The sequence below is a fragment of the Notolepis coatsorum genome (assembly GCF_963971535.1).
Source record: "Notolepis coatsorum genome assembly, chromosome: 4".
Lineage (NCBI taxonomy): Eukaryota > Metazoa > Chordata > Actinopteri > Aulopiformes > Paralepididae > Notolepis > Notolepis coatsorum.
In genome coordinates this window covers 156,955,080-156,977,838 of record NC_140168.1, presented here as the reverse complement: position 1 = coordinate 156,977,838, position 22,759 = coordinate 156,955,080, and the positions used below count along the sequence as shown (strand labels likewise).

The 22,759-nt window shown below is 41.4% G+C and overlaps 1 protein-coding gene across 1 annotated transcript in view; it reads right to left on the bottom strand.

The window, feature by feature from the left end:
• Window positions 1-22,759, bottom strand: part of LOC311226739 (uncharacterized protein) — a gene marked incomplete at its 3' end in the record, with an annotated part of 124,836 nt that overhangs the window by 21,471 nt on the left and 80,606 nt on the right. The window lies entirely within an intron of this gene.

The window sequence follows — 22,759 nt, the reverse complement described above, 5'->3', positions numbered from 1 at the left end:
CCTTATCATATCCGGTAACACATAGTGAGATCAGTTCAGAGAGCTCCTGTATAAATACTGGTGAGTGTCTAGGCGGGCGGTATATTGTGACAATAATAGTTGATTCTGTTTTTAGTTCAATGGCAAGATATTCCATTGACATGAACTCGCCTAGTTCTGTGATTCTAAACAAGAGTTTTGAGGAGAAGATTGCTGCAACTCCTCCGCCCCTTTTATTTTTTCTGGGTATTTGAAAAAAGTTATAGTCTGGTGGACAAGCTTCTATCATTATTGATGTAGCTGTGTCATTATTTAGCCATGTCTCTACTAGGCAGATGCAATCTAAGTTATTTTCTTTAATCAGATCATTTACTAAGAAAGTTTTATTATTCAGTGATCTGACATTTAGGAAAGCAAATTTTATTTGTTGGACTTCTTTAGAGGAGGTCTGCTTTGGCTTGACCGTGATGGCCCTGAGGTTAATAGCAGGTAAACGCATTGATGGTGTATATTTTTCACCATGCCATTGGCTGGTTAGGATTACTTGTATGTTTTGAGAGATGGCATGGCAATTGTGCTATTCTGTACCGTACTGACTGTACTGTGCTTTCGGGGACATTTGATCAGACGAGATGGCCTTGTGTGATATGGGGGGGGGGGGGGGGGACAGGACGTCTTGTGCTGCTGTAATCCGTGGTGAGATTGTGTCCTTCATGACTATCTCTCGTGCTGGTATGAGCTTGGAGGCCATCAAGGCATGACGCATGTTTGCTGATAGGAGCTTTGAACCTAAGCGATTTGGGAAGAAGCCATTTCTTTGAAAACGTTCTGGGTTATTCCAGAAAACATTGAAGTTGTCAATGAATTTCAGGTTGTGTACGAGACATGCAGCCCCTAACCATGAATTAAAATTTAGGAGTCGACTGAATGCTTCCTGTCCTCTGCGAAAGCATGCAATTGGTCCACTGATGGACACAGACTGATGTTTGTCTAGTGTGTTCATTAAACGTGTGAAATCGTCTTTCAAAGTCTCTGTGCCAGTCTTCTTTCGCAGGATGTCAAACGATCCAGAGTGAATGACAATTTTTGTTATTCCCGGTCTGATTAGTGTTGGAAGTTTTTCGGCCAGCTCTTTGACAGATGTATTGTCTAGACAGATATTTTCTGTGTTTGCCATCTCCACATACCTTGTTGTGGAATCTCCAATCAGTATACAGTCTATTTTCTGTGTGAGGTTAGCATTTTTCTTTCCAACAGTTTTGGGGCCGTTTGTTTTTGGGCTAGGCCTAGACTGCCGGTTCTTTCCACAGTCCTGTGGCCTTGGTGAAGCCTCGTTAGCCTTCTCAATAGCCGGCATGTTAACGCTGGTCCCGTACCTTCGGCGTTGGCTACCGCAACGTTCTCGGCGCATGATAGTCTCTTCGCTGTTAGCCGTTCGCTCGGTCTGGGTCGTGTTTGCTAGCCGTGTCGCTAGTGGCTCTGTTTTCCTCGTCGTCTCGTCGTTAGCGTGTGCTCCGATGTGCCGGCTGTTAGCTTCGCTAGCATTAGCGTGAGCTTCGGCATGCCAGCTGTTTGCTTCGCTAGTGTTAGCGTGAGCTTCGGTATTCTTGCTATTAGCGTCGTTAGCGTGAGCTCCGTTTCGCCCGCTGTTTGCTTCGTTAGCGTCGTTAGCCACACTTCTATGTCTCTTTGCTTTGGGTGTTGATATGCATGTTTCTGAGAGTAGGTTGAAACTATTTCTTGGCGGTACCGGGGGTGAGGTCCTGGTTCGTTTTTTTCTCTTTTTTTCCTTGACGGTGATCCACTGCTTTGGTCTAGCTCCTTGGTTGTGCCAAGGACCGTCTTTTGGGTGGTGCTGTTCTGTAGCTACTAGCATAGGCCAGGTTTCAATCATGGTATTGTTGGCTATATTTGTAGTAGCTTCAAGCATAGAGTCAAGGAATTGCTCATTCTGCTGTATTTGGTACAGGGTAGAAACCCGAGCCTCCAGCTTTACAATCTTCATACGCATTTTCAAGCAATTAGTACATTCTGTGGGAGAGCCGAGTCCCGGCATATTCCCTTATTTCCTGTCTTTTCAGGTTAGGCTAAACTGAAGCTAAGCTAGGTACTTAGCTGGTGATGGTGGTGATGATGATGATGGTGGTGATGGTGGTGGTGGTGGTAGATGGCTTCGTACTAATTTATCTCCGAGATTGGGAGCTCTCCTAAATGTACAGAGGGGCGGGTCAGGGAAAATGTTAGACAGGGACTCATCACATTGGATCAAGCTCCAATTCTTTTTTATTGCGAACAGCAAGGGCTTTAGTACTATAAGTGGTAGAGAAAAACACCCTATCGGTTTTCTCTTTCAGTGTCTTTCTTTTTAAGAGGGAGTCGCGTTCTACAGTAGCGGCTTCAGATATAGCTATTTTAAGAGTATTATGTGTATAGCCACGTTCTCTAAAGCGATCATACATTTCTCCGCTCTTTTCTCTAAAATCAGCCTCACTGTCACAAATTCTACGTACTCTTTTAAATTGGCCGTACGGAACATTGTTGATCAAAGTAGAGGGGTGGAAGCTCTCTGCATGTAAAATAGTATTTTTATGCGTTAACTTCCTGTACAATGACGTATGTAAGTCACCATTCAAGTCTTTAGTGATTTCTAAGTCCAGAAAATGGATCTTATCAGGACTAAAATGTAGAGACAGTTTTATATTTGGGTTAGTGTTGTTCAAATAACTATGAAAAGCTTTCAATTCATCAATAGTGCCTTTCCACCACATAATGATGTCATCTATATATCTGGCCCACCAGATGATCTTATCTTTAAATACGTTTTGAGTGTTGATACTATTTAGTCACAGTATTGTTTTTGTCACAGCAACACCCTGAAGAAGGCCATGTAGGCCGAAACATGTTGGACTTTTAAAAGATTTTTCTAAATAATGTAAGCCACTTATTAAAGGCTTTTTAAAAACTGTAGAGCTGCCTTGGATCTCAACCTTTCTTATATAAGTACAATGTTGTGTTTCTTTTTCAAATGTAGCCAAGAGTAAAGACCTTAACCCTATCATCCTGAACTTGCAATGGGCCTGGTCTACAAGATACACTACACGACCAAGGTACCCATGTACATGTCAAAATACTTCCCAAAGGTCAGTGAATACCACGATCACAACACCAGAGGGAGCTCCACAAATCATGTTAAACCCAGATTCGGCTCAAATAAGGGACTAAACACGTTTCGCAATTATGCCACATCAATGTGGAACGCCCTACCCAAAGCTGTAAAGGAATGTGGATCACTACCCACTTTCAAAACCTCTCTCAAGGGACACCTACGGGAGACTGCAATTCAAAACTGGCCCCTGTAAATATCCTAACCCAACCCCCTCCAATGTACAGTCATTTACCTAGTATGGTCTTGTCAATAGTCCAATGTACAATTTTGTTTGTTTGTACAGTGTCTCCCCCCCCCCCCCCTCAATGTACAGTTTTGCTTGTTTATACAGTGTGCCCCCCCCCCCCAACCACCTCCAATGTAAATTACCCAGTATGGTTGTCAATATCCCAACGTACCCAACCCCCCCCACCCAACCTCCTCCAATGTACAGTTTCTACGTCAAATGTATATACTCCCTTTTCTTGACTCCTTCTGTATCACAAACAGTACTGTATTTGCAAATCTGGTATGTCATAAATGTATAGATGTAGCAGTACTGACTATCTGTATGTCATGTATGTCATATATGTCCTGATGAAGTGAAAATGGGGGACCCTGATGTAAACAAGACGAAAGTCTTTCTCTGGTCTGCATCCCCTTAACAATTGTGTGTATTGAGCTGTACTGTATTGTACCCATTCTGCAATCTGTTAATAAAGTTTTCAATCAATCAATCAATCAATCAAAACAGCAGTCAAAGTGTATATTTTCAGCACTATGTTTGTATACCAATGATTGGAAACTCTCCACGCATTGTACCGGTAAACAGACGTCTTAGACGTGAGGACAGGAAGCCGTCATGGAATCGCTGTAGTCTTATTAACGTATTAACTAAATAATTTGAACAAAATAAAAAGCAGCAGCACTATTGCATAACTGAGTCATGTGTGGTATGTATTTCTTCCTTTAGGGGAGTTTTTTATTTGGCTTTTTTTTATAGATGGCTAGGTTAAACAGGTTTTTGTTTTTTAAGGGAGTATTGGATGGGTATCGGTATTGGCAGATACTCAAGGCTGTGATATCAGTATCGGACATGAATAAGTTGTATCGTGCCATCCCTAAAAGGAACTGATACAACTGTGTTGTAGTTGTTTAGCGTTGATTTCATCCATGCAACTATGTTGGTGGTTATTGTTTATTGACTATAGAACTGTGTTGGTGTTTAATTTTTATTCCATACATACAACTCTGTTTACCTTTTATTATTGACTTAAATTGTTAATCCCTGTCCAATGTGACTACCATCACAAAAGTGATGCTACTTAATCCACCTTCTCGCTCTCATACATTGACAAAACCAATGATGATATGAGGACATGAAAATGGACATTTGTGAAATGTTCAAGTTCCTGAAGCATGTAATGTGTATTGCACTTTAACTTTTTGAATGTTTAATGTTTTTAACATTTGTGATATTTGAATGTTCCTGACGAAGCTTGTAACCTACCGTGCCAAATGATTGACGGAGCTAGAGCCCCGCGAGTCGGTGTTGTATTTGTACAACACTGTGTACTTCGGCGCACACCTCACATATCGGCATGTAACTCGCTGAACGGATTGTGTCACGCTTTAATTCAATATATATATTGTATTAAAATATATGCACACCCGAGCCGGTAGAGGTCGCCAAAGTGCAGGTGGGAAAATCTTCCTCAAGAGGGCCCACATGTGGGCCCTCGCATGTTAACATGTTTTACTTTTGTGATATTTGAATGAATTGAAGAATATTTTTGTTGACCACTTGAAAAGATTGTAATAAAAACATTGTTCCGTTTTCTTTTGTCTGAACTGCATTGTGTAACATTTTAAATAGACTTTTAACTACTCTCATCATTTGGGGCGACCATTTGTCATGCGGGGTAACCAATGATTGTCAATAACTGTACTAAATTCAAAATAGAATATCCATCAGTTTTGGCTCAAATATTAATCACTGGTATACTATGCTTAAGTGGATACTATCTGTACACATTTTAAATCAGTTTTATGGGTTTTAGAGCATATATGGGTATTGTAACTGCATTACGAGGGAGACACTGCCATTATAGAATAAACTTGTGAAATCATGGTTTACAAAAAATTTAAGGGCACACAAGCCTGTCTTTCTTAAGATGTATATTTAATTACTGATACCTGTTAAAATATTAGTAATGTTAAGGAAATATATAAATTTTGAGATAAATTACGGTCGCCCCAAATTACTTTTATTAAGGCCATGTCCTATTAATTCAACTTTAAAAACATTAAAATCTCTTAATTTGTTTTTTTTTGCATAAATGCATGTATACACTACATTCCAAATGTTTGAAAAATGGCCAAATATATCCTTATTTTTTGTATTTTAAAATTGGCCTATTGAAAAGTCTTATCCGTCAATGACCCATTTACACGCGATTAGCTTTAGTTCTTATTTATTTATCCACGGTAATTTGCAGTGTTGGTGTAGTAGGCTACATAGTGTATTTCAATATCTGTTTTATTGATTAATGATATATTTGAACGAATGCAAGTTATAGCTATATCAAACAAATGTCTGTCCCATTAATCATGGGATATATTGCATGGTGGCTCAAACCTGCATTATTTCAAATGTATAATAAATCAATAAAACAGATATGTAACAATAAATACAAATTCCACAGAAGGCATTAAATAATTATTATTTTCAATCATTTCACAATAATTGCATAATTGTGTTTGAATATCTGAGTAATTAAAGTAATTATACATTTGTCCAAAATAGCTGGTTCAGATATGGTTAATCCAGCTGCCCTGTGATCAGATGAATCCATATTATTTATTTTTCCGACATCCGCGTAATTTCTTATCATACAAATATTGTCATATTTCTTTTAATTATGATTAAGTAATTAATTCCAAGGAGGCCTGTAGGGTTGACATGAAGGAATCACTATGATACCTCCCAAATAAAGCCATTAAGAACATGGAGAACACAGTCTGTCAAGTTAATACAATTTTCAATCAGTCAATCAATCATAAGTGTGCTCTCAGCCACGGCCGAATCTGATCTCAGGGAAATTTGGTGAATCTCGCTACCAGCCCTAATATGAAATTTGCCTGAGAGAAAATGTCTTGTCGTAAATCCGTTCGGGAATAAGACCCATTGACTGTGGTTAGGTTAACATGGGACTGCTGAGTGGGGAACTTGGACTAATTGGGGGGAGGCTTCAGGCTAGATCTTTTCCATATGGATTGGCTGGTGTGTTTTGAGCTAACTCGACCTGGACGTAAAAAGTGGGTGGTATGTTCCCAGACAGAGTGGACAGACACAACGGGTGCAAAATAGTAAAAATCTTTATTTTGACAAATTGAACAGAAATGCAAGCACAGAAACAATGGGAAATGTTGCCGGCCAATGGCTCTTCCGGTTTAGATGTGTCGGGATTAACTTTTTGACTCACCTGCCAGTGGCGGGTAGATGGGAAAAATCTACCTGCCAAGCATATTGCTTACCGGCCTAAAAAACGCTTTTTTGTGTCACATATAAAAAAATGTCAGTACATTTCAAGTAGATAAGGTATTACGTTGAAGAATACACTTAAATAAGAGGCCAGAGTCAAATTTGAAGCAAATTATTTTAACCCTTGTGCGCTGCTTATTTATTTATCTTATTTTGGTGTTAACAAAAACTCTGGGTCCGAATGGACCCGGTATGTAACTCAGTACCAACCACCCCAAAAAATAAGGATTATTATCCTGTTTTGTTTTTTACTTCATTATTAACTTATTAGCTCATCATAACCAGTACCCATATCAAACATTATTTTATATGGCCCCAAGACACAATATACATCTTTTTTCAATCGAAAATAGGATTAAATTCACTCACGCTGTTCCCCATATTGAAGAAAATGGGTAAATATGTATGCAATCTGACTATAAAGTAAGGTTATGTATATAACCCAGTTCTGTGAGTTATGGTGCGCTCAGCACCTGATTGCACTGTACTTCACTTCGTGCACGAGCACTGAATAAAAAATTCCACCATGTACCTTTACATCCCAACATTCGTCTGACCACACCCCCTTCCGCTTACATTCATAAGCAGGTGTGTGGTCACCTACTCGCCTCCTTCCCAAACTTTCACCACAAGGCGAGATCAAGGGCCGCAGCGGCGTCCAGATGCTGAGCGCACCATAACTCACAGAACTGGGTTATATACATAACCTTACGTTCTGTATCGTTATGGCTTCGCTCAGCACCTGATTGCACAACAGGGGCTGAGCGGGAGCCATAGCCCGACAAATGTACCCCGCTGAGGCCCCCCACAACCATCAGACCGGGGAGGACCAAGCCCCCCCGACCCTCCCTAATGGAGGATACCCCCCCTATTGGAGGTTCACGGGAGGGCGACGGATCCAACCGAGCGAAGAGGCACTCAAGCAACTCAACGCACAGGGTGAGCAGACCGTGGCTTGACCCCACGACTACACACACGCACAACCCGCATGCCACCCGGGAACGAACGGAAGGAACAACCTCGTTACTGCCCCCAAAATCACGGGGTCAAGAGCAAACCCAACCCTGTGGCAAGGCCGTAGCAGCGGAGCGCGAAGGAAGACCCAGACCCACTGAAGGGACTGGATCCCCTGGAAAAAGGGGGCCCGGAGAGGTCAATGACGCCAGGCATCAAGACCCCACCAGGTGGTCACTTAGTGACACCACCCCCCACATCGCCAGCGTATTCGGATAAGGCCCCTCCAAGAGCGGGCCCTTTCCCCCCAATAGCACACCGCCTGGCACACTGACCCTGCAGAACAGGCAGTCAGCATGGCCGTAAGCACTCAAAAGGTTAACCAACGGAAGCAGGCAGCGCACCGGGGAAAACCAGGCAGCAGGCTGTAACCTGAGCCTGGAGCACTGCGGACGAGACAGGCGCCAAAGGAGTCAGCTGAAAACAGCGCCCCCGGCGGAAGGGGCGTATGCTGGCGTTGTTGATCACCATGACAAAGCCACCATTAAAAAAAAACCACCCAGAGGGGTCGAGGCAGAGAAGGCTGACATGATTGGCAGACGTCATGAACGTGCAGGGGCACACTCAACCGGGTAACCCGGGAGTTGACTCTGCTCCAACACACCAGGGAATCAACTACCCTCTCGGTACAGACGGTGGTTGTTCCTATAACCCCTCAAGAAAAAACTCCAAAACACACCTGCGGGTATACACGTTTCAGTTTTCAAAAAAGGGTTATCCCAGGCCTACGGTATCAACAAAACTTTACTTCGGACCGGGCCCGGCGGCACGGGAAGCACAGGGTTACCAGAGGAGGTCCAAGACCACCCCAACAGCCCCCTCTTCGCCACGCGTGAGAGAGGAGCGAAAATAATGGAGAACCAGCCCTAAGCACACCGCACTTGGTATTCCCAGGCGGTCTCCCAACCAAGTACTAACCAGGACCGAACCTGCTTAGCTACCGAGATCGGACGAGATCGGGCGTGTACAGGTTGGTATGGCCGTAAGCCATTACGATAGTGCAGAGTACAACATGTACCCAACAAAGGGTCTCCATAACGCCTAACCCTGTGACACCCGGACCCGGCATTTTTCCCCCCGAAAAAAGCAAAAGTCCCTCTGGGTACCAGAACAGCAGAACTGCATCCCCGGCGGACAACGGGTTAACTGACCTGGACCAGCGCGACCAGACCAGTCCCGTGTCCTAACCACACCGACATGCTCACTCCAGAAGAGGGGGTAGGTATGCGTGTCGATCTAAAACATAAAAAGAGGGCGCCACCCAGACGGTCCCCATTTGGACCGTGCTCAGTGGCCCACCCCAAGGGCGTGAGACCCCTCTACCTATGTTTTGATCTATTCCGTTAACATCCCCCAGATATGAATGAGAATTCATCGAGACAACCTAGTAAACTGGCGCTCGGAAGAGACAAAACACCATCCCAGTTGCCCTATAAAAACGCTGTTTTAACAAGCAACCAAGGCGCACTTAGCCCCTGCGTGATTCTTTAACAGAAACACACGAGCCAGCACTATGTATGCGTCAAGACCCAAACACATCAATGGATAGTCTAGCAAGACACCAAACATTGTTCCTCCAAGTCGCCTGGGAGAACGACACAGAGCCGTCGTGCTTCATGTACCTTCCTCTTTTTATCCAAAAAAGAAAGAAACACAGACTGACATGAATCCCACGTGACGCAGCTGAGGGTAAAAATCCTTTACATTTTTACATCCCACCACCCTCGCCATAGGGAGGAGACGGAAATCCCCAGAGAGACTTCCCACGCGAGCTGTATAGATTGAAAAGAATATATTGCAACATTGAGCTATGTAATATTTGGGTTAGGGCTCTCCGAGGAGGAGGCACTGAACCAATACACACTCAATAATCGAATTGAATCGAATACACACACAATAGAGCAGAACTCCTTTTTGAAGTTCTACTCACCTTGACCATCTGAGAAGGAGGCTCTGAACTCTGAGGAGGCTCCCTCACAGGGAAGGAGAGTCCGAACTCACAGAAGGCCCGAGGAGGAGCTTCGTGAGGACGAGCTCGGACAACTCCCTGAAACAGATCCATAACATGGACCTGAACAACTCACGGAAGTCTTACCAACAGAGACGCGCACAGTGACGTACTCTATGGCGGGGGAATTTCTGCGGTGCACACGCCCAATCTTCCAGGGCGTGGGACCAGGAAACTCCCCCCCCCCCCCTCTTACCCTGTAACGTGCCGAACAGCAACGTGACAGGAACCTTGAAGGACAGGAGGTTTTAACCCCTGACCAATCAGAAAAGGGGAGGTAAGGATTACCAGTTCACCCCTTTACGACCCCACACCCATGATACGATGTAATGACAAAAAAGGGCATGACACAGTCATAGTCAGCTACATGAAGTGTCCAACAGCTTCACCTAGCTCATGTGCTAACCAGAAAGGGTTAACCTTCTGTAGTGTGGTTGTGAAAGGGTTAAAGGGGTAGTTCAACCGAAATAATAAAAACAACCGGTGTGCTATGTATCCATCCAGATACATACACAATGGAGCTGAATGGCACTTAACGTGCACACAGTAATGTCTTCAGACTTTTTTGTGATCAGTTTCATTTAGAAACTATTTTATACTGAAGATCATCATTCATTCCCACTTAATGGAAGGGCATTAAGTGCATTACGGCTACATTACAGCAGGAAAGATGCACATTGCCCACCGGACCCATCACTCTGATGCTCTCAATATCTTCTACGCCCTGGTGCTACCGTGGTGCAAGGAGAACAACCTCATCCTAAACGTAAAAAAACTAAAGACAACATCCTGAGCCTTGTCAAAAAAGCTCATCAACGCCTGTACTTCCTGAGGAAACTGAAAGGGGCAGGGCTTGACACCAACATCCTCAGATCCTTCTATAGATGTGTGGTGGAGAGCTTACTGACCTCTTGCATCACAGCATGATACGGCAGCAAGCTCATCAACGCCTGTACTTCCTGAGGAAACTGAAACGGGCGGGGCTTGACACCAACATCCTCAAATCCTTCTATAGATGTGTGGTGGAGAGCGTACTGACCTCTTGCATCACAGCATGATACGGCAGCTGCGGCAGAGAAGCAGGCACTACAGAGGGTTGTAAGGTCTGCACAGAGGACCATCGGATGCAGCCTCTTTCATACAGTGACCCCATTTTATTTAGGATTTGTTTTGGGGACCCCACACTGATTAACTCAATGGACGCCATACCCGAATAAAGTCGGGTTAACTCGCCAACGCTTGAGCGCCAAACCCGAGAAAAGTTGGGTTTTCATTGTTATTTCTTTTATTCGATATTTCCATTCATTATCCATCCAGGGAGCCTGGTGTTATCATAGGGAATGAGTCTGAGATAGCAAAAGTGCAATACCGGCCGCATCCTACCAGGCGGCGGTATCGGGCACCCTTTGAAACATTGTGTCTTGGGCTGTGCGTCGATCTAAAGTGTCCGGTCAGATTTTTCCATGTCGGGCAAGGGGAGCGGTTGTCCCGATCGGCTTGAGGAGCATCAAATGCTCCAGATGGATGTGTGGCGGATTATGTTGGCGACACGATCGACACCAATACTGGGACTCTCGATCAGATAATTGGAATATTCTTTTTGGGGCACATCCTAATCAAGGTAAGGGCTATATGATATCAATCTTGCGTTGATCAGAGCATGCCTTCATTGCAATCCGAGCGTATGTGTGTAACGCTAGTCCATAACGTATTCCATTGGTGACGATCAAAGCATCAAAAAACTACCCCCCCCCCCCCCTTTCATGCATTCATGATGAAATATAATACCTATTTTTTACAATTTTTTTATTGTAGCGTGTGTAGGGACGGAACGCCAATGCATTTAGTATAATAAACGTTGCAGGCTATCACCAGCCTCCCATGAATTACCCTAAAATCATACTTATATTCACCACGGTATAAAACGGGATTTTATGAATGAAATGTTCACATATTGAACGATAGATAATCAATGTCAAATGGGCAATAGTATTGTATCCATAGCTATAATATATAGGGATGTCCGATATCGGCATTCAAATGTGATATCGGAAAATATCGGCATCGGTTTAAAAAAAATAAACTTTATTTTTTTGTCTTATGTGTTTGTTTAAAAACACATAACAAACATGACAACACACGATTAGATATACAAGCATTGTTAACAGTGCACATCAAATTAAATCAGTTTAAATAAATGTCTTATACAAGATATGCCCCTAATACCTGCTATCTATTCCCCTACACACATATGCTCTTGCTCGCACCCCCCACCCCCCAATGGATAATCCATCCATTCTCATTCGCTCTTAACCAGACACTACCATTATATGCTAGCTTTTATTTTCTCCACCACTTCTAACCACATTGTCAATTTGGATTCATTGAGACCCAAAATTCTTGCTGTAGATATTTCTACATAAATCACATCGATATATGTAAGGATCCAGACCTTTCGGCAATTTTTTTCCGGTTGAATCCATTGTGATGCCATCAGTTTTTTAGCCACTGTAATACCAGATAAAACCAATATCTTTAGCTGTGGATGTACAGCATACCCAAAAACATCATTCAGCAGTAATACAGAGGGGTGTACAGGTATATTCAGAGTCAAGAGATTTGATAATTGCTGGGTCACTTCTTTCCAGAATATCTTAACTGGTGGGCAGTCCCAGTACATGTGCATAAATGTCCCCTCGTCCCCATTTGTACATAAGGAGCATTTGGAGTCTTGTTTAAGACCCATTCTGTTCAGTCTTATAGGAGTCAAGTATGTCCTATGGATATAGTTAAGATTGATTTGTTGATGGTCCGGGTTCCTTGATGCAAGTCGAACATTTGCCCAGGCTTCTTGCCACTCAAAATCTATTTCCAGGTCTGGTATATCCCTCCTCCAAATAGAGTCTAGGTGGAGGGTTTCATACGAGGCCGTTAGTAATTGATGATACAAATCTGATACAAAACCTCTCGATGTCTCTCTTTCATAGAAAAATGTGTGGTATCTGTGGTGTGCAATTGGTATCATTAATGGAACACTGTGAGACTTCAAACACAACAATAATTGTGCGTAAAAAAGATATGTGGAACCGGTGAGATTAAATTGTTTTTCTATTTCATCATAGCTACAAATACCCTGTTTGTTGAAAACATCTCCTAATGTATGTATGCCTTGCTTTTCCCATCTAGGGAATCTTATAGGTCGTTTTCTAATCAGGAGTGCATTGTTATTGAATAAGGGAGTATGATTATGCCATTTATGTGGGTTCGAATATTTTTTTTGTGTTTCACGTCATATCCGGATCGCATGTGTAATTATGGGGCCAAATTTCAGTTCGCATTGCTTAATTGATATTTTGGTGTATATTATGTCCTGCAGTCTCTGTGGTGCTACTATATTTACTTCAAAATTTCTCCAGGATACTGATGCTTGGGGTTCAAACCAGGTTGTCAGTGGTCTTAAAGTGTACGCCTTAAAATAGTGGAAAAAATTTGGAATTGCCATCCCTCCGTCGGCTTTGTTTCTCTGTGCGGTGGATCTTTTTATACGTGGTGGTTTGTTATTCCAAATAAATGTATATGCGGAAGAGTGTAATTCTTTCCAATAACCATCTGGAGGGGGTAACGGAAGCATTGAGCTGATGAAGTTGATTCTAGGTAAGACATCCATCTTAACTATTGAAACCCGTGCCTGTACTGAGTTTTTAAGTTTTGACCACCTGTCAAGGTCGTATTTTATTTTATTTTGGATTTCTATGTAATTGTGTTTCACCGTTTGGCTTATGGTAGGGAATACTTCAACTCCCAAGCATCTAAAGTGTTTAACCATTGGTATTTCTTCTGGAAGACTTGTATTCTTTGCAGGGGCGTTCAGTGGAAGGAAAGCCGACTTTGGCCAGTTTATTTTAAATCCCGATAGATCGCCAAAGTCATTAATCAACTTGAGAAGATGAGGCATTGCGGTGTTAGGGTTTTGCATGAACAGTATTACGTCGTCCGCATATAGACTAATTTTGTGTTGTGTGCCCTTGATTACGATTGGTTCTATGAGTTGGGATTGTCTTATATATTGTGCTAAAGGTTCTAGTGATAAATCGAATAGTCCGGGACTAAGAGGGCAACCCTGTCTAGAAGAGCGTGATACCGGAAATATTCCGGAGGTGATTATACCTGTTGTAATCATGGCCGATGGGTCTTTGTATAATACTTTAATCATATCAATGAATCCTTTTCCTAACCCCATCCTTTCTAATACTGCCCATAGATGCGACCATTCCAGCCTATCAAAAGCTTTCATTGCATCCAGGGACAGCATCGCCTTGGGTGTGGTGTCGTCCTTGCTGGCATCTAGTACGTATAGTAATCGTCTTATGTTGTCAGTGATCAAACGGTTTCTTATGAAGCCAGTTTGATCCGGATGAACTAAAGACGTCATATGCTTTTGAAGTCTGATGGCTAATACCTTAGAGAACAATTTGATATCGGTTCCGAGGAGGCTTACAGGTCTATAACTACCGCACTCGGTGTGGTCTTTGTCTTTTTTAAGGAGGACTGTTATGACTATGCTTGCACCTCATGGTACCAAAGCACCTCAAAGGCGCTAAAAACAAAATTACAAACATCTCAAAACAAACTGGTCAGACTACTGCTTGACCTTACTCCTAGAACCCACCTCACCCCTGCCCACTTTGACAACCTAGGATGGCTTAGAGTAGACGACAGAGTACAGCAACTTGCAATGGGCCTGGTCTACAAGATACACTACACGACCAAGGTACCCATGTACATGTCAAAATACTTCCCAAAGGTCAGTGAATACCACGATCACAACACCAGAGGGAGCTCCACAAATCATGTTAAACCCAGATTCGGCTCAAATAAGGGACTAAACACGTTTCGCAATTATGCCACATCAATGTGGAACACCCTACCCAAAGCTGTAAAGGAATGTGGATCACTACCCACTTTCAAAACCTCTCTCAAGGGACACCTACGGGAGACTGCAATTCAAAACTGGCCCCTGTAAATATCCTAACCCAACCCCCTCCAATGTACAGTCATTTACCTAGTATGGTTGTCAATAGTCCAATGTACAATTTTGCTTGTTTGTACAGTGTCCCCCTCCCCCCTCAATTGTACAGTTTTGCTTGTTTATACAGTGTTTCTCCCCCCCCCCCCAACCACCTCCAATGTAAATTACCCAGTATGGTCGTCAATATCCCAATGTACCCCACCCCCCCTCCTCCAATGTACAGTTTCTACGTCAAATGTATATACTCCCTTTTCTTGACTCCTTCTGTATCACAAACAGTACTGTATTTGCAAATCTGGTATGTCATAAATGTATAGATGTAGCAGTACTGACTATATATGTCCTGATGAATTGAAAATGGGGGACCCTGATGTAAACAAGACGAAAGTCTTTCTCTGGTCTGCATCCCCTTAACAATTGTGTGTATTGAGCTGTACTGTATTGTACCCATTCTGCAATCTGTTAATAAAGTTTTCAATCAATCAATCAATCAGTGCAATATTGTCGTTCTTATGAAAGTTCCCCTCCTTGACCGAGTATAAAATCATATTAAGTAATAGGGGTCCAATTATGTCCCAACATGAGAGGTACATTTCTGGTGGGATACCGTCTCTTCCAGGAGCCCTACCACTTTGCATTTCGGATATGGCCTTCCTGAGTTCCTCTAGTGTTATTGGTGTTTCTAACTGTTTAGCATCATCCTCTGAAAGTTTGGGGAGGTTAATTTGATTAAGATATGTGTCCATTTTGTTTTGATCGAAGGTCGTTTCTGATTTATACAAGTTGGAGTAGAATTCTTTGAATGTCGCGTTTATTTCTTTGGTGTCTGTTACAAGTCCTTGTTGTGCTTTAATGGAGGTTATATCTGCAAATTTTGCGTTAACTCTTAATCGCGTAGCTAGTAGGTGACTTGGTTTGGAACCTTGAGAGTAATGCTGTTGTCTTGTGCTACGTATTTGTACTTCAGATTGTTGTCTGTAAATGGTGTTAATCTCTATTTTTAGTAAATTAACTTGAGATTCCAGTCGAGCCGAGTCGTTATATTGTAAAGAAGTAAATAATGTAGAGTAGAGCGTTTCTAATTCCGCCAGTTTTGAGCATCGATTCTTGCGTATTTTGGATGAAAAGCTATCTGTGAAATCCTTGATCATTCCCTTTACCGACATCCATAATATTCTAGGGTCCGGCACAGAGTTCACATTCTCTGGTAGGAATACTGAAAGAGCTTCTTTGAGTTGTGTAATGAATTCCTTGTTATTCAGCAGTGTTGTGTTAAAGCGCCATCTTGGGGCTCGGGATGATAGTACACCAAATGATCCTTTTAGGAGTAAATAACAATGATCTGATAATGCATTGGGTACCATCTCCACTTCATAGTTATCAAATAGTCTCGGTGTTGCGAAAACATAATCTATTCTGGAGTGTTTTATGTCTTGCTGATCGACAAGAGTACTTCCGGGTCGTGGGGTTGAGTGATCGCCATAGATCATTTACACCTGTATTCTTTGCCCAATCCTTTATGATGACTTTTTTTGTTCGTTGGAAAAGTTGGGATAAGATTTATCCAACCCACGGTCCCAAATGGCATTAAAATCCACACCAATTATAAATGAGTATTCTGGAAGGTTTAACATTTCCCTAGTGAGTGCAGTGTAGAAATTAGTTTCGTATAGATTTGGGGCATATACCGCTACCAACGCTATTTTCCTATTCTTGTGTATAATCTTAGCTATGGTTATCCGACTATCTGCATCAGACCATACTCCCTTCAATTCAATATTCAATTTCCGTTTCACGACTATAGCTACTCCACGGGTTCTCGTTCCAAAGGAAGAGTGACTAATGTTATGGTATGTGTTGTCCGCTAACGTAGCTTTGTCTCCCACTAAAATGTGCGTTTCGCTTAAGAGAGCCACATCCACCTGTTTGTTTTTCATCAATGTGAGCACGCTTTTGCGTTTATGTTGATTATTTATTCCCCCAGTGTTCCAGATCATTATATTCAAACTAGCCATAATCTATACATATTGATTTGTATTTGTTGGTAATATTTCTGGAGTGCGAATTCACAATGGATTTACATCCCACCGTTGAGGTCCCGTTGAGAGCCGAGCATAAAAACATACATATATACAAAAAAAACCTGATCCCCCCTCCCTTACAGAGTCGTACAAGGTACCTATTTGATACCTCCTTCGCGTACAACTTCTTCCTTTCCTGCACCTCCGGTCTGCCCAGAATGAGCAATTTATCCTAAGCTTTCCTATGTATACCATAGAATCTTTTAATTCTAATTTAATAGAATGTCACCTGTGACCAAGCCTCTCTCCCGTTAATGTAATTATAACAGGATGAAAATTATACCTCAATTGGTATACTCATTTAAACTTTTTTTTTTTTTTAACCTTCTATTAACATTTATTGGTTAGAACATTTCAGAATAAAGAAATAAAGAATAAGAAATAGTGATGTTTAGAATTAGATATCGAAAACCCATATAATCCAGGAATATCTACCTAATTTTTTTTTTAAATACCTTTGCATGTTTACACATCTAAACGACAAGGAGAATTTTAAATACTTGTATGCAGATCGTCCCCCGTCATGCTTGATCATTAATCTGTTATGGTGGTCGTTGTTCTTCACATCTATTTCCTGATCAAGTCTCATATCGTTGTTATTTCACGGGGCCATCATTGAAAAAGGTATTGTATTCCAGAGTGCTGCCCGCCGCTCGTGACTTGCAGATTGATGTTTTAATGTTCCAGTACATCCCTCGTGCCATAGACCAATAACAATCCAGTATATTCCAGAATATTCTGTTATGACTCATAGCCTTCATGTAAGAAAAATAGAGTCGAAAATTCTAGAATGTTCCAAAATGGTCGGTATCAAATCAGATCTGCATATTACCGTGAATCTATATATATATGGTGTTTAGCGTTTTATATCAAATTACTTATTTCTCATTGTTGTCAAAAGTTTGTATGTTGCCGTTTTTGATGTCCATGCAATTGTAGCGTTTTTTTTTTACATTTCTATAACCTTTATTTAACCAGGCAAGCAAGTAAGAACAAATTCTGATTTTATTTATTGTCAAAAGTATGCATAATGTTGTGTTAATTCCACAACAAGAGATATGTAATGTTAATTACCTGAAATTATTCCGTTTTTTGGGAGAGGGGGAACCCTGCATATATTGGTATCGGTTGATATCGGTATCGGAAATTAAGAGTTGGACAATAACGGTATAGGTAAAAAAGCGAATATCGAGCATCCCTAATAATATATAATATATAGGGATGCACCGATATGAAAATTTGCCACCGATACCGATTGTTCAACTAACACAATCGGCCGATACCGATATTTGTGGCAAAATATTTTTTTTAAATATTAATTTTTTTTGTAATATATATTTTTTTGTAATATATATATTTTTTTTATGAAACTACTGTATATTTGTCTTACAAATTGTGCTCACCGATATGAACATAGGCCTCTTTACTTACTTAAAAAAAGGAAACATCAAGAAATAGCACTATCTCTCTCCCAGTATGTTCTGCAGGGCTGCAGCTAGATACTAGTTCTCCCAGCATGGTCTACCTGCTGGGCTGCAGCGAGATACTATTGTCTCAACCAATGACATTTTGATTGACAGTCGATTCTGCCAATTACGTCACACACCGCTTGCACCCGCCTCTGCTGTTACCACCAATCGGCAAGCGTGTTGCATTTTTTACTCCTGCTTTTGTCCGCCATTGATTTTGACGACAGAGGTTTTCTAGAACAACAACACGGCGCGGCCAACGTTTAGCTTTTAGCTCCGCAGGATGACTTAAATGAGGCATAATGATTTTACTGCAACTAATGTTATAATAAAACAAAGCCTTTCTATACATGTGTCTGATTGAAAATGTTATTAACAGATTGCAGAATGGGTAAAACTCAGGGCTCTGTGAGCAACGGAAGGAACTGAGCTAGTATGAACGCTTGCTACGTTCGGGTAAATAATATGCTGATGTTATGAACGTGTAACACTAACTATATAATGTTAATGCCACAAAACGAATGCCTTGTTAATCATAAGTAGTAACTTTGATGCAGTAGCTTGTGTGTGTGTGGGCCGGGGGCGGCGTTGTGTAGGTAGGTCGCGAGTGAACTTTTTTTTGTCTTGACGCTACACAAATTGATGGATATTTATCGGCTACTGCCATGTTATAATAAAACAAAGTCTTTCTATACATGTGTCTGATTGAAAACGTTATTAACAGATTGCAGAATGGGTAAAACTCAGGGCTCTGTGAGCAACGGAAGGAACTGAGCTAGTATGAACGCTTGCTACGTTCGGGTAAATAATATGCTGATGTTATGAACGTGTAACACTAACTATATAATGTCAATGCCACAAAACGAATGCCTTGTTAATCATAAGTAGTAACTTTGATGCAGTAGCTTGTGTGTGTGTGTGTGTGGGCCGGGGGCGGCGTTGTGCAGGTAGGTCGCGAGTGAACTTTTTTTTGTCTTGACGCTACACAAATTGATGGATATTTATCGGCTACTGCCATCGGCACATTCGAGCTTATCGGCCGATAGGCCGATTGCAGTAAGGCACTTATCGGCCGATACCGATACCCGACCGATACATCGGTGCACCCCTAATAATATAGTTATAGCCCTGCAAACACCGCCACATATTCCTATACTTTAGAACGCTGGCCTTTTAACCACACATAATGAGTAAATGTATCGTGGAATTTCAACGTGGAATTAAGGAATATCAAAATAAAAGCACACATTATTGAACTTGATCATGCATATTTATTAGAAAATGTAATTACAACACTATGTTATCAATACACATTTATAAAACAAGGCATATTTACCCAAAATATGTTGCCAGATTATTAAAACAAATAATAATCTTTATTTTTTTTCACTGTCACCTACCCGTGACTCGTAGTTTGAGAACCACTGATCTAACAGACGCCTCATACATAAGAATGATACATAGCCTAAATATGAAATTCATGGGCTGTTTTGCATCATGTCCGCCGTCAAAAGATATCTTTAGTTACATACCGTAATTCCTCTAATAGTAACCCCGGCTTGTATTTGTTTCAACTGTAGCGGGTACCAGGCTTGTATTAGGAGGAGGCCTGTATAAGAGGGAGGCCTATATTTCAAATTTTCAAACGGATCATAATGAATAAATCAACATTTTGTGTCAGTTTGAACCCAGTAAAATGTACTGGGTTAATTTATTGAAACCAAGTACTGTATGAAATAGTAAACAGTGCAATTACAGGTGGTCACTGGTCATTTCAACGTTTTCAAAGTGAAATCAAGTAACTAGCTCAGTATGCAGCTCAGTATATTAGTAACCCGGCTTGTATTAGGAGGCCGGCTTATAATTGCTTAGCTCAAGAGCGCACCCGGCCATTAATAGAGACCCGGCTTGTATTTGAGACCCGGTTACTATTAGAGGAATTACGGTATACATTTCTTCTTGATTTGGAGTAGTGCAAGTAGCTGAAATGATGTGTGTCTGGAGAAAATGGGGAAACAAATGTTATAGAATATGTGTCCATCTCATTATCTGTGCTTTCCATAATTAATATTTGTATTCAGGCTCAATAGTGGTGTGTATCATTAATTAAACTGCAAGGGTTCCTACTGAACCCTTTGCCACAAACTGAACAACTAAATGGTTTCTCTACAGTATGGCCTCATGTGGCTCTTCAACCCGTTTCCACAAACTGAACTAAAGGGTTTCTATCGTGTATGAGTTTTCATGTGTGTCTTCAGATTGCCTTGATGACTGAACCCTTTTCTACAAACTGAACAACTAAATGGATTCTCTCCAGTATGACTTCTCATGTGTATCTTCAGAGATCCTTTAATACTGAACCGTTTCCCACAAACTGAACAAATAAATGGTTTCTCTCCAGTATGACTTCTCATGTGTATCTTCAGAGATCCTTTCTGACTGAACCCTTTTCCACAAACTGAGCAACTAAATGGTTTCTCTCCAGTATGACTTCTCGTGTGCATCTTCAGAGTTCCTTGATGACTGAACCCTTTCCCACAAACTGAACAAATAAATGGTTTCTCTCCAGTATGAGTTCTCATGTGTGTCTTGAGAATTTCTTTCTGACTGAACCCTTTCCCACAAACTGAACAACTAAATGGATTCTCTCCGGTATGAGTTCTCATGTGTATCTTCAGACGTCCTTTCTGACTGAAGCCTTTCACACAAACTGAACAACTAAATAGGTTCTCTCCGGTATGAGTTCTCATGTGTGTCTTCAGATATCCTTGATCACCAAACCCTTTTCCACAAACTGAGCAACTAAATGGTTTCTCTCCAGTATGAGTTCTCATGTGTGTCTTCAGATTTCCTTGATGACTGAACCCTTTCCCGCAAACTGAACAACTAAATGGTTTCTCTCCAGTATGAGTTCTCATGTGTGTCTTCAGAACTCCTTGATCACCAAACCCTTTTCCACAAACAGAGCAATTAAATGGTTTCTCTCCAGTATGACTTCTCATGTGTGTCTTCAGAATTCCCGTCCAACTGAACCCCTTTCCACAAACTGAACAAATAAATGGTTTCTCTCCAGTATGACTTCTCATGTGTCTCTTCAGACTTCCTTTAATACTGAACCTTTTCCCACAAACTGAACAACTATAGGGGTTTTCTCCAGTATGAGTTCTCATGTGTGCCTTCAGAATTCCAATCTGACTGAACCCTTTCCCACAAACTGAACAACTAAATGGGTTCTCTCCAGTATGAGTTCTCATGTGTATCTTCAGACTTCCTTGATGACTGAACCCTTTTCCACAAACTAAACAACTAAATGGTTTCTCTCCAGTATGAGTTCTCATGTGTCTCTTCAGACTTCCTTGATCACCAAACCCTTTTCCACAAACTGAGCAACTAAATGGTTTCTCTCCAGTATGAGTTATCATGTGTATCTTCAGACTTCCTTGATGACTGAACCCTTTTCCACAAGCTGAACAAATAAATGGTTTCTCTCCAGTATGAGTTATCATGTGTGTCTTCAGAGATCCTTTCTGACTGAAGCCTTTTCCACAAACTGAACAAATAAATGGTTTCTCTCCAGTATGAGTTCTCATGTGTGTCTTGAGAATTTCTTTCTGACTGAATCCTTTCCCACAAACTGAACAACTAAATGGGTACTCTCCAGTATGAGTTCTCATGTGTATCTTCAGAGATCCTTGATGACTGAATCCTTTCCCGCAAACTGAACAACTAAATGGTTTCTCTCCAGTATGAGTTCTCATGTGTGTCTTCAGATCCCTTTGATCACCAAACCGTTTTCCACAAACTGAGCAATTAAATGGTTTCTCTCCAGTATGACTTCTCATGTGTGTCTTCAGACGTCCTTTAATACTGAACCTTTTCCCACAAACTGAACAACTATAGGGGTTCTCTCCAGTATGACTTCTCATGTGTGTCTTCAGAATTCCTTTCTGACTGAACCCTTTCCCACAAACTAAACAACTAAATGGGTTCTCTCCAGTATGAGTTATCATGTGTATCTTCAGATTTCCTTGATGACTGAACCCTTTCCCGCAAACTAAACAACTAAATGGTTTCTCTCCAGTATGAGTTATCATGTGTGTCTTCAGAATTCCATTCCTACTGAACCCTTTTCCACAAACTGAACAAATAAATGGTTTCTCTCCAGTATGAGTTATCATGTGTATCTTCAGCTGTCCTTTCTGATTGAACCCTTTCCCACAAACTAAACAACTAAATGGTTTCTCTCCAGTATGCGTTATCATGTGTATCTTCAGCTGTCCTTTCTGATTGAACCCTTTCCCACAAACTAAACAACTAAATGGTTTCTCTCCAGTATGAGTTATCATGTGTGTCTTCAGAGATCCTTTCTGACTGAACCCTTTTCCACAAACTGAGCAACTAAATGGGTTCTCTCCAGTATGACTTCTCATGTGTATCTTCAGAGTTCCTTTAATACTGAAGCTTTTCCCACAAACTGAACAACTATAGGG